At 49.8% G+C, this 13,416-nt stretch overlaps 1 protein-coding gene across 1 annotated transcript in view; it reads left to right on the top strand.

Annotated features, from left to right (window-relative positions):
• The first annotated feature begins 1,328 nt into the window (after positions 1 to 1,328).
• SRP54 (signal recognition particle 54) overlaps positions 1,329 to 13,416 on the top strand; it is a 135,334-nt gene continuing 123,246 nt past the window's right edge. The window contains exon 1 of the mRNA XM_086936940.1: positions 1,329 to 1,520. The gene's annotated coding sequence lies outside the window, so the exon portion shown is untranslated. The remainder of the gene's footprint in view (positions 1,521 to 13,416) is intronic.

Here is a 13,416-nt window from a genome sequence, read left to right as displayed (position 1 = left end):
CCGCCATAAGTGCGCTGGGGATGCTCAGACGTGGGTCCCAGGCACTCCACACCACTGGAGTCAAGCTAGCCGGGCTGATGAGAGGTGTTACCTCGAAACCGGTCCGGTCCTCGGATGCTTGATTCCGTTCTGGGAAGGACATGGCTTTTGTAGTTCGGACTGGACTGTTCCCATGGGGCACAGGGTCAGAGCTGATTTGCATATCGCCATTGTCTAACCCGGGGTGGTGTGGAGTGCAAAAAAACGATGGATTTGGGCCCAGATATTTGGACTGGGGTGAATGTGTGACATTGATCCACATTCGGTCCATCACCTGCAGGAATTACAGGAGTACAATTATTAAAAAGTGTATCCTCCAGGGAATGATGAAAACAGCGCATTGAGACCCTCACAGGTGAGTAGTCGCGCTATACAAACTCCTGATAGATTGTTTCATTGTAAAATGAAATACACCAGATGCTACATCGTTAGCTCAGATTATCACTGCCATGAGCCATGATAGTTATCGGAAAAGATATGTCCAAAGAACTTTAACTTTGTCTTCTGGTACTCACACGTGTCCGAATTCAAAGTTAAACCTGCCTCAGTAAGTAAACAACATCCTTAGTTGAGAGCTTTATCATGCTCCTAATCTTTTGCTCCCAAAATCAATATGTCATCGCTATAACTGAATGCATTCACAACAGCTCTTCCTGTGCCCTTTCAAGGTTTCTGTCCCTCAAACCCATGCTTTCGTCCGCTTCTTAACGTGTCTTCTACGTAAACAGGCATTTGTGTTCTGCTCTCTGCCTGTTTCTCTCTTTTTCACACACACTTTCTACTACTCTATGTGGAGATCATTCACCACTTTGTGCACAAACTACCTATCCCTCCCTATCTTCCTTTCTCACTATTCTATGCAGCTCTCACCCCAATTTACCATGCCTCATAATTCCACCACACAAATACACTACACAATACCACAACTATTCCAATTCAACGCACATAATTCCACTCTACGCCACATTGTACATCCACTCCAAAACGAATGGGTAAAAGACCCTGCCATTGACAACGCCAATAGCTCTGACTCTCACCAATGCGAGACCTATTGCATTGCAAATGCTTGTTTGGTAATGCTGCCCAGCATTGGCAAAGGCAGTAGGTCAACAAGATGAGACTTCCTGCCTTTGCCAATGCTTGTTTCTCTGAGTAGTCTTGTTCCTCCCACGGCCGTATCAGGACTCGGGGATGAAACCCGGACTGGATCGTCTACTGACGCCTGGATCCGGGAAACGGGAGCGCTCTGCTACTAGACACAAAGAACGGACTGCGCGCGGCAGCACCGCGCATGCGCACCAGAGCCAGGCCTCCAGAGCGCAGTCATAGCTCTGGGTCCGCCGTCTGTGACCCGGAAGTGGATGTGCGGCTGGCAGGTCAGAGGTCAGCGGCTTATGGTGACGTTAGCGCTGAACACACAGAGAGAGGCGGAGAGCGGAGGAGCGGGGTAGAGGGACAGCACCGGCCCCGGGGGGAGAGAGGTGAGTTCCGGCCTGTGGAACCGAGCCGCGGGGTGGGGGAAGGCTGCCACCACCGGTGGGCGGGGACTGCCCTGACTGCAGCCTGTCCGTTCCAGGGGCCCCCGAGCTGGCAGCTGCTCATCTGGGGGGCCGTCCCGGGGACTGACTTTACCGCACCAGGGGGAGACCCTCAACCTGTCCCTCCAGGGGCCCCCGAGCCGGCAGCTGCTCATCTGGGGGGCCGTCCCGGGGACTGACTTTACCGCACCAGGGGGAGACCCTCAACCTGTCCCTCCAGGGGCCCCCGAGCCGGCAGCTGCTCATCTGGGGGCCCTCCCGTGGGCTGACTCTTCCGCACCAGGGGGAGACCCCTCAACCTGTCCCTCCAGGGGCTGCTGAGCCTTCAGCTGTTCATCTGTGGGGCCCTCCCGGGGGCTGCCCCTCACCCTGCCGCCTCCCCGGGGGCTGCCTCCATCCGGTCCGCTCAAGGGGCCCTCAGCCGGCAGCTGCTCATCTGGGGGCTGATTCTCCCTCAAGCCCCCCCCCCACCCCCGGGGGCTTCCTAAGCTCTGTCCCCTTCCGCGGGGAGGGAGGGAGGGTTTGCTTCACCCTGTCCCGTCCCCAGGGGACCTGCCTCCATCCGGTCCCCCCCAGGGCTTCCTGAGCTGGCAGCTGTTCATCCTGACTCTCCCTCACCGATGATAGCCTGAGCCCTGTCCCCTCCCCCGGGGGCTGGCTGAGCCCTCCCTCTCACACCTACCGCCCCCTGCCCTGGGGGTCTCTTCTCCAGGAAGTGCCCTCCAGCTCGGAGCCCGAGGGGCCACCTGCTGCCGGAGACTTCAGTGGACAGCTCTCTGAGCTCCAGCCCAGTGATCTCCCCAGCACCCCTTCTTCTACAGCCGCTTCTGTAGTGTACCCCCCCCCCATCTCTTCTCTTACAGCTGCTTCTGTAGCGTACTCTCTCCCCAGTGTTCTCCAGTGTGGGCCTTCTCCTACAGTAGCTTTTATATATCCTTCTTCCACCAGTCCTCCTATACTTGTAGAATCTACTGCAAAGCGTTCAGACTCTCTAGATATTCCAGTTCGCTGGCTCCTCATTTGTGACGGTGGAATTTCTTTTTGCTAAAAATGTATGGACTATGTATATGAATGAAATCTGGACCAAGCTGAAAATTATTCTTTTACTAGCCCTGTACGTCAGTAGTGTTATTGGCTCCTCTCAGTAACTTTTGGTCTGATTACTACAGCAGAGCTCACCCCCTCTTTTGTTGTTTAGTTGGTTTCTGTAGAGCTTCTATACATAAGGTGGCAGTGCCCTATACAAACAGCCGGTAAAATACATTGCATAAAGACTGTACCTGACGGGGAGGAGGCAGAAACAATAAAGAATATGAAGGATAGGAAGTAAGATAGGGCAAGATATAAGGCACGGTATGGGTGAGTTTTGATCTCTTACCCGAAGTTGAGCAGGTCCACGCCAGAGATCGCATGAACAGATGCCGACTAGAGAGGGCTCTCTAAGGGAAGGGCCTTTTGGTAATAGAAGCAAGAGAGGATTAGTGCATGGGCTGCACTTCTTGGTTGAAGGAAAATGTTGCCACCGTGCACTCGAATTAAAGATAAAGTCTAAATCTTTGAAAATATTCTTTGCAATTGTGCTTCACTAACCAATACGCCCTGTTCAATGGCGTAGACGTGACAAATACTGTTAAGCGTGCAAGCGGGACCACCCATCCTGCTGGTAGGAGCACAGTTCCAATAACAAACAAAGTGTTATCAACTGGTTTGAGTTGAGTTTTCAGAACATTAACACTCTTCAATCCAGGTCATAATTAAACTTTTAAATGTTTTATTGTTCATTCAATGCATTATGAAACATGTAATTAAATCCATGGTAATCCATCAAATCCAATCCATTGCTTAATCGTAAAACCAATGCATTTCGGGTCAAGACATGATGAACAGTTTCCTGTTTCCATTTCATTTTGTAGAACCCATTGAGTGACCCTTGACGAAGGGTCAGGTCTTGATAACTCTTTGTATGTTATTGGAACCGAGCTCCTACCAACAGGAAGGGTGGTCCCTCTTGCACGCTTAACAGTATCTGCACTTCTTGGTTACTCAGTAGTTGGATGAGGTTTGACTTTTAGTCAGGGCTGGCATGGAGGAAATATTTGTGAATTGGGCCAATTTATGTATGAGGTACTAAAGTTGAAGTATTGCTTGTAATGAAACCAAGTGATTTCATAAGTGAGAAGGTTGGATGGAAGTCATCAAAGGAATCAATCAATTAATCATGGGTTGTGCCTAGCAGCTACTCACCAGGAGGGGTCTCAAGGCGCTTGGGGTGACGGGGTATGGCTTTAAGCCTTTGCATTACCGGATGTTCATGCTGATTCGTCTAAGAGCCAGGTCTTGAGGTCCTTTGGAAACTTGGAGAGAGTTGGAGTCTGGCGGAGGTGGAGAGGGAGGGTGTTCCATGCTTTGGCCGCAAGGAAGGAGAATGAGTGACCTCCAGTTCTGGCCTTCTTGATACGTGGTATCGTGGCTAGGGAGAGCTGGGCTGAGCGGAGGGATCTTTAAGGTGCGTGGAAAGATAGGCGGTGGTTCATGTAGGCGGGTCAGACTTGTGGAGGGCATTATGGGTGAGGAGTTTAACGGTGATTCTCTTCTCGACGGGGAGCCGGTGTAGTGCCTGCAGGTGTTGGGTGATATGGCAGTGGCGCAGTAGGTTAAGAACTAGTCTGACGGCGGCGTTTTGGATCTCCTTAAGTTTGCAGGTGAGGTTCTTGTTGATTCGGGTGTAGAGTGCATTGGCATGGTCCAGTCTGTTGATGATGAGAGCGTGGGTGACATATTTCCTGTGTTCGAGGGGATAAAGTTGAAAGTTTTGCATAGGAAATTGAGGCTGTGAAAGCAGGTAGAGGTGACTGTGTTGACCTGGTGGTCCATTTTGAGTTCGTAGTCCAGGATGATTCCAAGGTTGCGTACATGGTTCATGGGTGGTGGTGGTGGATTCCCGAGGGCGGGGGGCCACCAGGTGTTGGGATGTGGGCCTATGATGAGTACTTCCGTTTTGTCTGTGTTCAGTTGTAGGCAGCTGTTCTTCATCCACCCGGCGACTGCTCCCATTCTTTCTTGAAAGTTGTGTTTCGCGATGTTGGGTTTGTTGGATAGTTAGCGGGTGATTTGTGTGTCATCCGCTTAGGATACAATGTTGAGTCTGTGTGTTCTGACAAGATGGAAGCGAGAGGGGCCATGTAGACGTTCAACATGGGTGGGGCTGATGGATCATCCTTGGGGGGCGTGGGGGGTGTCTTTGCAGGTCGTTGGCGTGGGCTCCGAGATGAATAGAGGAATTTGGGCCTGCTGCATTCTACTGGAGAGAAATGAGCGGATCCAGTTGGAGGCTTTGTTCCGGATTCCTGCGTTCTGGAGTCTGCTGGCTAGGGTGCAGTGTGAGACTATGTCGAAGGCTGCGGGGAGGTCCAGGAGGATGAGGGCCACCTTCTCCCCTCTATTGAGGAGAGAGCGGATGTCGTCTGTCACGGTGATGAGGGCGGTCTCTGTGCTGTGGTTATTCCTGAAGCCTGATTAGGAGGGGTTGAGGATGTTGCTCTTGTCAATGAAGGAGGCGAGTTGGCTATTGACAGCTTTTTCGAGAAGTTCCACCGGGTAGGGAAGTAGGGAGATCGGTCTGAAGTTTTTGAGGTCGGTGGGTTCTGCCAAGGGTTTTTTAGGAGAGGGTTGACCTCCACGTGTTTCCAGTCCTCGGGGAATGAGGCAGCCTTGAATGATCATTGATGATTCTTTGTAGCTCGGGTGATGTCTGCTGCACTGTGGTAGATGAGTTGGAGGGCCGGGGTCCATAGAGGCCCCGGAGTGGATAGTCCTCATGGTCTTTAGGGTGTCTTCGATGCTGTGGGCGGTCCAGCTGTCCATTGTCTGCTGTGTGGAACAGGGTGCCACCCTAGGAGACCCCTCACCAAGCACATGCAAAGACTCACATTGAAGGCTGCATTTCATTGTTCAGACAAAGTGAAAACATGACATGTCACATATCCCTGTGTGCCATGTCCCCTGCCACTGCGTGTGATACTTGTAAGTCACCCCTACGGCAAGCCTGACAGCCCTAAGGCAGGGTACTTAGTACTACATGTGAGGGCATGCCTGCATGAGCTGATATGCCCCTGTGCTGGTCAATCCCATTACTGCCATCACTAGTGATCAGGGAAGCCATTTTATCACATGTGCTGAACACTGGTGAAAACGAGTTTCCCAGCTATATGATGGTTTCACTGAAAAGAGAGATGTTTGGTATAAAATATCTTGTATTGGTAAACTCACACTGATGACCGTGTCCAATTTACCAATACATGCACTCGGAGGGCACCTTAAATTTGCCCTGAAAACCTATCAGCCTATGGTTTGCTTGGTGACTGGTTTCTGCCAGCGTGCCACCTGAGATTCTGTTCTGACCTCCTAGGGTGAGCGCATTTGCTCTCGGGAGACCCAGAATAAAAGCCTGTCCGGGAAGTGGATGGAACCTCCCCCCACAAGTTGACCTGCTGATTAGCCTTCCCAGGCTGGCAAGCTTCAAACAGCTGTCACCTTTGAAATGCGAATCTGGCTCCCCTTCACAGGAGAGGAAACGGTCCCCCTTTGTCCAGGACCTCCTTGGAACCTGGATAGGCAGGATAATTAGCTAGTCAGTTAGGCATGCCATCTCCAGGCTAATAGAACCCCTAAGGTGTGCTACTGTGAGGTGAAAACGAATTTTCAGAAGTAACAATCTTTGTGATGGCGTATTTGGGGATTCTGGGACAGGGTTATGCCCACTTTCCACTGGAAGTGGTTAAATAGGGTGCATAGTGACACCAAGGGTCATTAGCCCATTGAATACTACTCTACACTCTCCTAACAACCCATAATTCAGTATTTAGGGGAGTCCCTGGCACCACAGAACCAGAACTTAAGGACCCACAAAGAGGGCACCTGGACCAGATCAGCTCACCTGTATGCTGTTCTCCATCTGCTCTGTGCCAAAGTCGACTGGTCCTGCAGCTGTGTGCCTCCAGAACCTGGGAGGACTACCTGCCTTTCATAAAGACCTCCATTGCTCTCCAGTGAACAGCAGGACTGTTAAAAAGAAACCTCCAAGAACCCCAGGAACTGCCAAAGATCTGACACCCGAAGTCACCTATGCATCTGACGCCTCCGGTGCGAGTTGAAGTGGCTCACCAATGCCAGCAAGGTGCGCCGGCTCTCCAGAGTATAAGTCCAGCGTAGTCTCCACCCTTCAGACTCCCAGACGTCGCCTGCAGCCTCTGTATGCAGGCCCCCTCTAACGTAAATGCCCTCGGTAAGGAGACCTGATGCATTCAGACTCCTCTGCATCCTTTCCCCGGGTCGTGGAGAAAAGGATGCCTGGTGTTAGTACTGTTAGCAGTAGAACTGTTTCTATTCAACGTTCATCAATTTTAACCACTGTTGACTTTAACCTACTGTAAATAGGAAGTTTGTATGATGTTTTTTATGTCTCCCACCTGGCGACGCAGCGCGAAGCGCTGTCGCCAGCAAGACTTATTGTCAGCGACTTGCCTCTCAAGTGGTACAGACCGGGGCACGCGCAGGCAATTGGGGTCTGTGGACGCGCACGTACAGGCACGCGCACATCTCCTGTCCCGCTTTCCAGGCAAGTCAGCATGCAGTTTCACTTTCCATTTCCCCCGTGGGCTCCATGGAGACAGCTTTTTCTACATTAAACTTCTTATCTGTCTTTAAGCAGACGTCCGGGGCTATCACTGTCATCACTTTACCCACCCCTAGCCTGTGTTAACTATAAATTACTCCGTACGACCTACCCCCCCCACTTGTGCTCCAACGGAGGGGAGATCAGAGCCTTTCCAGTCAGTCTTTTCGCTGAGGGGAGGAGTGACCTTTGCTTCTTCCTATTCGCGGAGTCCTACTATTCCCCCACCGAAGACCTTTGGAGAGGAAACCTTAAGCCCTTGATTTTCCATGGGGTCTGTTCTCACTTCGGCCGGGCTCCACTGCCGCTCGGAAAAGCTGAGCATGCTGGAAAGCAGGGCTGCTGCCTGCTCGGGGTGTATGCTCAGAGGCCAATCCCGGAGAGACAAGTCAGCCCGTCCCCAAGAACATGCTGCTTATGCTCGCCCCGAGTGCAAAGTCGCCCGCCAAGAATCCGCCCACCATCTTCCCAACTCCGTAATGGGGGCGGCCCCAAAACGTGGAAACTCCTCCCACGGCTCAACCCAGCTACCTGTTTGTCCTTGCATCCAGACAAGTGACGTCATACCTACAAATCACGACTATTGCCGTTGTTCATGGTTGTTAGTTGCATAAGATAAATAAGCAGCAACTAATACTTGTTTCTTTGAGGTAACTGCATTAGCATGTCCCCGCGCTCGGTCCTCCGATCAAAAGTGAATATGTTCAAGAAGCAGGAAAGGGGACACTTCTTCTAGTCTCCCGCCAGAATGAGGTGCCCTCACCCTGCGTCACTCGTAGTGCAGTGCCTCCTCCAGCTCGTGAGTCTTGCTTTTGTTTTAATTATTAATAGTGGGAGACGCCCTGGCAGCCCTAAAGTCTTTTAAATGTTTCTACACGTCACTAGAGCGATTTTCAGTACAATTGCAAGTGAGATTGCAATTTCTGAATGGGGCATGTTGCGTGCTGGCCTCTCTTTGTAGGAGGCACGTTTTCTTCAGAAACATAACACCGATACCACAGTAGATAGAAGTTATGCCACTTGGCTTGTTGTCCCATGTGCTGATCAACCTCTTCCAGAGTATCATTCCTCGCACCTCCCTACATCGCTCCCTCTCGGAACCTTTTGAGAGCCGCTTTGGCCCTGAAGAGGATTCAGAAGGTGAGAGTGGATTTAGGGTAGAGGAGCGTTTTAGGAATCCTACTGTCACCAGTCTTTTGCCATTGTTGTACACACTAATGTTTTAGTCTGAATGAGAACCCTTATTTATCCCACATGAATTAGTCTGCCCTCTTTCCCTGTTTAGGAATCCTTGACCTCACGGGAGCACAGTCTGCCCCCTCTTATGAATCCGTGTAATTGTGGGTTACTTCCGCTGCAAAGATCACTGGTTTGTAATTTCGACAAGGACCCGTCACATTGACCCCTGACAGAAAATCCGACCTAAATTGTGGGGTTCTACACCCTTTCACCGGAGATATTTAATCTATCCTTGCATCCTCTCTTTACCTCATATCTAATCCACTAGACGCAGTGGACTTCGAACGTGTTTGTAAAGTGGGCTTCAGGTCTCAGTAAATTCGATCATATTGCATAGACAAATAAACTGGCTCAAATGGAAAATGCACATAATTCAAAAAAGTATGCCTGGTGCATACACATTTGTATAGTCATGGACATGTTCTTGCCCACGTGATACTTCGTAGATGTGAGGAGGACTCGCCAGGGGCAGACCGGAAGTGGAATGTCGAGCAGACCCCCTCGACGGCTACGGAGGCAGGCAGCGGTCTAGTGGCTGGGCAGGAAGAGGAGCGTTGTGTGACGTCGACGTCTACACAGGAAGATTGCCAAAAAGGGAAGACTGACTACGATCTCTCTCTGAGCGGCAGTAGCAGCAGCATAGGAGGAGAAGGCGTGTGGTAGACGGACCAGGAGTGGAGCGGTTCAGGAGAAGGCGTGCGGGAGACGGATAAGGAGCGAGGCGAGGCGGAGGAAGACGGTACCCAAGGTGGAGGAGCATTATACACTGCGACCATACCCGACGGGCCAACGAAGGGTGAAGACGCCCCGGGTCCTGACGCCGCGGCCTTGGAGTCGGGTCGTGGCCTGAGGCAAGTACCATTCAGGGGGTCATTTTGGTGGGGGTGGTGGGGAGGTTTGGGGAAATAAGGCACTCGGGTGTATTAGGAAAGTAAGGTCCCTACACCCCTCCTTTACTATCACACCTCAGTTAAATCTGGTGACGGTGGCACAAAAACCCCGATAAACAGAGTGCACATTGACACAACCTTTTATTTGTTCTTTCTCCCTTCCTTACCCGACGGCCTGAGGAAAAAGCAGACCACGGGAGAGCCACAGAAGACTCAGACAGTCCCTGAAGAAGAAGCCTGATTTACTATTTTCTTTTGTTTATTAAACTTGAACTTGATATAGCAAGAGAGAGAGAAATATAAAAATCGTAACCAAAACGTTTGGTACACACCTTCAGAGCATGCATAATAAAAGCTAAAGAAGCTAAGAAACCTACCTATCCCCTGTTTCTTTTTGCACCCCATAACTTCGCAGCCGCCCACGCAGCCACAGAAGACTTCACACCGGGGTGCCCCTGCATCCCTACTGTGCAGGGTGGTGGCAACCATTCAGGGGCCCCACAACCCTCCAGGGGGACCCTATTCATCCCAAAGCCAATGAATATCTGTGAGTTACGGAAGACTAAGGAGCCCCTCTTTCCATTTTGCATGGGGTCATCATTTTCGGTGACTCCACTGGCCGCACAGTACCCACTTCTGATCAGTACAAGGCGGAAATGGCCCTACAATGCTACCTGCAACTCCAAACATATCTCATGTGGTAGTGTTTATCTCACTGAGCCATCCTATTGGTTTGTCAAATAGTCCAAGTGGGTCTCTTTTCCCTGTCCAAACGAACCCTGCTTGGAGTTTAGTTTTATCAAGGGTCAGTGAGCAATACGGTGGTGGATACCATTATATTAACATTAATAACGAGTATTTACAGGGCTATAGAATAAAAAACGTGCCACACGATAACTCCTTATGAATCGTTACTTCTATATCAACTGATACCGATTCATCTTTATAAATATTATGAATGGGAAATCTTCCGTGGTGGGAATATTATTGTGAAAAAAATGATATATTTGAAATTTTAAAACCGGCAATCATTCCACTGCAGCTTTTTTTTAACTTTAACGTTTTTAGGTCTCGGGCCTAGCGTACACTGCATAAGCAGTGGGCGTAGCCCAGTGTCCTTTTCTGAGGGCTTCTCAAAACGTACCTAGGAATTCCACGCTGCTCGTTCATGTTATTTCCTAGGTGCATTCCTATTGGCCTTCGCATGCGTGTGCTTTAGAAACAGAACACGCAATAGGCCATGGGCGGTCACGTAGCTCCGCCTATGGCCTATTGGTGTCTGTTACGCGCACCAAAAGGCCATATATCTTCAATTATCTCGGCCGTCACGGCTGAGATAATTGAAGACATGTGCTGGCAGTGGCGCGCGCGCTCACACCACCCGCCAGCGTTTTTTAACCATAGCGATCGCGAATGCGATCGCTTTCAGTGCTGCTTGTTTTGTTAAATGTTCATCCTGGTGGAATTCCATGTCCGCATTCCAGACGAGGTTACGGAGCCGAAACTCACGGACCGTGTTCCTAGAAAGGAGAGCGCGCGCCTCTAGTGGAGAAGTGTGGCTCAATGATTAGAGCGGCAGACCCTGATGCAGAGGTCTAGCCCGGGACCAGGGTTCAATTCCCCGCCTCGGCGGGTCTTGGGCTCAAAATTCCACGGACCTGATAATTCTCGCCTCGGTGCCTATTCCAATCATGGAGTCCCACTCTGCAACTCTGGGCAATAGCTTGCTTAATCTCCACAACGGCCCCCACAACGCTAAGGATGCCTGGCCTCCACCTTGGGGGTGCCCAGGAGTGGATGCCTCACAGGGAAAGCCAGGATGGGTTCCACAGCGGTACTCACAAGCGCCTTGAGACCCTTGCGGGTGAGTAGTGCGCTATACAAGTATCAGTATCAGTGCGCGCCTCTGCATGGTGAATTCTTGGAACGTGAATGATGAATGAATGATGCATTTTATTGTGTCACTTTGCGTACTCCCTTGAATGTCTCCAACATCTTTAGAGTGACGACAAGACGGCGCTTGTTTAATAATGCTAGTGAACGGTTTTGGTTTTACAAGATCTGTAAAGTAAACTGTAAAAGGCCTTTGATGACAAGTTTCAAAGTTCGAGGCACTTAAAGACTCTCCACCCTGAAGAATTATATGCTGGAAACATGTGAAAAAGTCTGTGCTGATTCGAAATGGATATGGCGCCAACATTTGGTCTAACAGCCTGTCTGGATACCTTTTACGTTTATAACTTCACAGCTCCAGACATCCTGAGACGCCCGGGCCGACTGGCCATGTAAACGCTGCTCACGACTTCTCTCGTGTATCAGGGCTCTAGTGTGCATTTCAGTGTAGTGTTCAGTCCCAGATATATCACATATATCGTATGCAGATAAGGCATGGCTCTGCGTCCATAAGCATTACTGATAGTTGCCCTTCACTCAGAGGGCACCCGCCAAAACAAAGTACACAGGGTCACTTTAGCAGAGCTGTGCAGAAATGTGGGTGGCTAAAAGGCGGGGAATTCAGCAAACTAGACACATCAGAGCAAAAATGCACAGCGAAACATTTCTAAATTGCTGTTTGCAAACCTTGGCTCCTTTTTATGAGCATTCACATTTACTAAACGTTGATTGCCATTTTAAACCATCCAGTTTTAGCACAGCACACAAACAACTTAACGGAGGGTCACCCAGGGGGCAAGATTGATTTATTTTAAATGAGTAAGTAAAAAATTACACTGTGCTTCCAAACTCCAGCTTTGCAGTTGTGCTTTTCCATGATTATCATTTTGGAGCACTGTGTGCGTTCACACTATTCGTTAGGTATTGTATTCGCTAATAACATTTTTTTAAATGCTGGTGTTTTGTTGTCATTCTGAAAAAAACACATCCTCTTATGACCTCACGTGATAGTGCCTCATGACGGTGTTAGATGATTGATTGTGCCTGACATGTAAGTGAAGTAGTTTGATGATGTCAAAAGATTAGTATTTTCTCTTTATTAGTTTTTACCTCACTGTGCTCAAAGATGATAATGTGTGATGATTGGATGATGCTATCTGATTCTGCCCGATTGATATTGTCTGATAATTGGGTGGCTTTCTGTGATATCAGATGATGGGTAATGTGTGATGGTTGGCTGATGTTATCTGATTATCTCAGATGATTGCTATTGACTCATGAATGGGAAACTTTACCTGATGCTGACAGATCGTTGTGTGAGGATGCCTGATGTTATAATATTCATAATGCCTATCTATTTTGAGTGATGTTCTTTGTATTCCCGCTGTGTGTAGTCTGGTGATGAGCATGTGGTGTGAGATGGTGTCGAAGGCAGCGGAGAGGTAAAAAAGGACGAGGACAGCGGTGTGCCCATGGTCTAGGATGATGCGTATGTCGTCTGTGACAACAATTAGGGCAGTTTTGGTGCCGTGGGTGTTTCAGAACCCTGATCGTCCAGGAGTTTGTGGTATTCTAGGAGGTCAGAGTTGGTTCTTGATGGTCTTTTTAATGACTTTGGTTGGGAAGGGGAGCACCAAGATGGGTGGGTAGTTGCTGGGTACATCGAGTCGGCGGAGGGTTTTTTGAGTAGGGTGGTAACTTCAGCATGTGTCCTGCTATCTGGGAAGGTGGCTTTTTTTTTTTTTAAAACAGATTTTTATTGATAGGTCACATATATAGCCGCAGGTCTCTGTACCCCAGAGAAATCTGCCAAGTATCGATACATACGAATAGAACAACGCAATCCATCTTTTCTTTATAGTCAGAACAACAGGTTCATTGCAGTTAACAAGTCCCAACCCCCCCTCCCCAACTAGCCCCAATCCCATCCCACCCGGATCCCTCCCCCCTCGCACGGCATTCGATCGATCCAACCACCTCACTCACACACATCATACAGCACAGCTCACTCATGCTTCCAATTCCGGGTCCGGCTCCGATGGGGGCTCTAGCCAGAGTCCTCTGTAGTCAGCCCACCCTTTCCAAATCTTATAATGTTATAACGTTGCGAAAGGTGACGAACTGCTGCAGTTTCTGCAGCCCA

Source organism: Lissotriton vulgaris, chromosome 9, assembly GCF_964263255.1.
Source record: "Lissotriton vulgaris chromosome 9, aLisVul1.2, whole genome shotgun sequence".
Taxonomy (NCBI): domain Eukaryota; kingdom Metazoa; phylum Chordata; class Amphibia; order Caudata; family Salamandridae; genus Lissotriton; species Lissotriton vulgaris.
The sequence above is the reverse complement of the archived record's forward strand: the minus strand, read 5'-3'. Positions and strand labels throughout refer to the sequence as shown.